The 3,312-nt window shown below is 40.6% G+C and overlaps 1 pseudogene; it reads left to right on the plus strand.

The window, feature by feature from the left end:
* Positions 1-2,105: 2,105 nt before the first annotated feature.
* On the plus strand, positions 2,106-2,906 carry LOC103743380 (annotated as a pseudogene).
* The last annotated feature ends 406 nt before the right edge of the window (positions 2,907-3,312 follow it).

A 3,312-nucleotide genomic window follows, 5' to 3' on the forward strand; every position in this document is an offset into this window, starting at 1 on the left:
TTGCATCTCCAGTTGAAATTTATAATCAGCTTGTCAATTTCTATAAATGTTTTATTTATATTTTAATTGTGAATGCATTGACTGCTTACCAACTTGGGTAGAATTTACAAACTAAAAATTACTATTATAATGATTTTCAATGTGTTTAGGTTTTCCTTAAGTTTTCCAAGTAATGCTTATACTTTTAATTTATACATCTTTGTCAATATATAGATGTATCCCTAAGTACCCTATATTTGTGCTGCTACTTTAAAAATCTATTTCGTGGGGCTGGAGAGAGTGCTCAGTGGTTAACACTGGCTGCTCTTGCAGAGGACCCTGGTTCAATTCCCAGCAGCCACATGGTGGCTAACAACCACCAGTTCCAGGGGACCTGACACCCTCTTCTGACCTCCGCAGGCATTGCATGGCACAGATACACTTACATACATGCAGGCAGATAAAATAATAAAAAAATAATCTATTTCTTTTTAAATTTTAGTTTTCAAGGATATGTAAATACATCACTCATTTGAATTTCTAAACCATAACATTCAACTGCTCAGTAATTCAAAATTCTGGTCAAATTTTTCAAGATTCTGCATGACAAGCTTTCTGTTTTCTAGTTAATTCAGCAAAGAATGTACTACCTTCTGTTTCTACAGAACTATATACAGGAAAAGTTTGCAAAGATGCTCAGTAAGAAACAGAATGAGGCTATTTACTCAGCTGAAAAGATTACTTCAGGCAAAATTTTCTTTATAGACTACTAAGGGGAATTCATAAGACAATAATACCCAGATGCTGGAATTCTTTAAAGGACAGAAAAGGAATAAGAACATTTCAATTAAGCTTTCTTTGAAGTACAATGGATAAAATCTCTAGAGGATGTGTGTTTACTGACCTGTATTATGTCAATTGCTAGGAAACCAGAGCATTATTTAGGAAGCTACTTTTTCCAGAGAAGTGGATGGTGTTCAGTGCTCTAATGGGATTAATGTAACTAAGACAGTTAATTGAATCAATTCATTCCCCCAGAGCAGCTTTTACTCACCCTCATTTTCCTCCAAATTAAGGAAAGGCCACATTTTATTTCCTTTTCTTGGGTCTTTATTTAGCATTCTTTCTTTGGTAATATAGCAGAATTGAAGTGACAAAATGAGTTAAGGAAAGATTCTTTATGGACTTTGGCAGAAGCTATGAAGTTGTTTGGGAAAATCACAGAGTGTAATTTATTTCTAAAATCGCAGATGAGTGTGCTCTTTTCTTGAGTCCTACTGAACCATAATCTGGAAGGTGGGTCTGGAAAACAAACCTCTATCATCCAAGTTTAATACAATTTTCCTGAAGTCATATAAACTGGAAACCTAAAAGCAGACACATTTTGCTTGAATATTGACAAGTGGTCCTCATGTTCCTGTATTGATTCTTACATACAGTCATTCTTACAGACTGATGAGCACAGCTAGAATATTAAGTGACAACACTCAAATACAGTGTTTACTCAAATGCTGTTTGGTATTCTTTCTCTGATACCCATGGTAGATGTGACACAGTTTGCTGCTGCCTGTTTGATCCTCAGCATAAAGATCATCACATGGCCATGTTTGAGATGTGGATTTGAGGTTCACCTTTACCAAGGTGGGATATGGCTTTGGGCCATGGACTTCACATTGGCTCCACAGCAAAGCACCACACATCAGGTGGCTTAAACAGTACAATTACTGTCTGTCAGTTATGGAGGCTGGAAGCTGGAGATCAGTGTGTGGACAGAATTGGTTTCTTCTAGGCCTTTCTTCCTGATATGCAAATGGTTGTATTCTGGTTATTGTCGTCTCTCTGTGTGAATCTGTACTCTCGTCTGCTTCCTATATTCCTTTTCTTATGAAAACATTAATCACTGTTGATTAAACCCACACTAACAATCTGCTAAAACACACACACACACACACACACACACACACACACGGAGCAGTGACCTGGAGCAAAGAAGGCGGAGCCTATGACTGCCAGGCGCTGCGGAGCGCGTTCGGGTTGGAGGTTGGGGCGGTTTGGGCCACCCAGAATAATCCAAAGGCAGACTCATTTGGAGTTGAAAACTGGGAGTCATTCTTGGGCTTCCAACCATGCGTTCCTCAGCATCTAGTCTTGAGGCTGCTGATCAGGCTTCCAGTGCTTGAGACCATCAACCAGCCTCACAGCCTTCAGGGTGCCTAGTGCATAGAAGAGAAAGGACAGGCTGTCCAGAGCTGTGAGAACAAAGCATACTCTGTGCCTGCCCACCAAGATCAGTCCTATGAGTTTGTGGAATGTCCCATTATACACGCTGCAGCTAAGAAAAAAGAGAACCTTGACCCTTCAAATCTGATGCCACCACCTAATCAGACTCCATCACCAGATCAGCCTTTTGCATTATCTACTGCCAGGGAGGAGTCATCTATTCCAAGAGCAGACTCTGAGGAAAAAATGAGTTTACCCTTCTGAACAGATGTTCTGGAAGTGCAATGCTACAGAAAGGGTGGAAATGGAAGGATGATGATATTAGTCAGAAAGAGATGTGTAATAATATCACTAGAATTCATAATCAGAATAATGAGCAAGTGAGGAAGGAGGTTTTGAAGTGGGAAGCCCTTCATTCTCGTGAATGTCCTTGTGGCCCATCATTGGTCAGATTCACAGGGAAAGCAAGAGAGTAGTCACCAAGAGCAAGAATTGGGTCATGGATGGGGTATGAGTTGCCTTTTGTCAGGCATGACTGGATCATCAAACGTTGTGGCATAGAAGTTAGGTACATGATTGATTACTATGATGGCAGCGAAGTCAACAAGGACTACCAGTTCACCATCTTGGATGTGCGTCCTGCCTTTGATTCCTTCTCAGCAGCATGGAACAGAATGAAGGTCGCTTGGTGGCACTGGACTTCGTAACCACTCTTTTGTTAGGAAAATTTATGAGCTATTTTTAAAAATTTATTATTTTTATTTTATGTGTATGCATGTATTGCCTGCATGTAGGTAAGTGCACCCATGTCATTCAATGCCCGTGGAAGACAAAAGAGGCTGTCAGATCCCCTGGAACTGGAGTTAAGGACAGTTTTCAGTCACCACGTGGGTGCTGGGATTCAAACCCCAGTCTTCTGCAAGAACAGCCGGTGTTCTTAACTGCTGAGCCACCTCTCCAGCCCTAGAGGGTACTTTTGATTAATGGACGCTGTGTACTTGGGGTACTGTCAGAGACTACATAAATGGATGTGCTCATATTTGTGTGCCTGGTTGAGTACTTGTGCATGTATATGTATGTACACATGCTCCTATCTGAGGGATTAGGGGAACG

The sequence above is a fragment of the Nannospalax galili genome, unplaced genomic scaffold (assembly GCF_000622305.1).
Source record: "Nannospalax galili isolate Female #2095 unplaced genomic scaffold, S.galili_v1.0 scaffold351, whole genome shotgun sequence".
NCBI lineage: Eukaryota > Metazoa > Chordata > Mammalia > Rodentia > Spalacidae > Nannospalax > Nannospalax galili.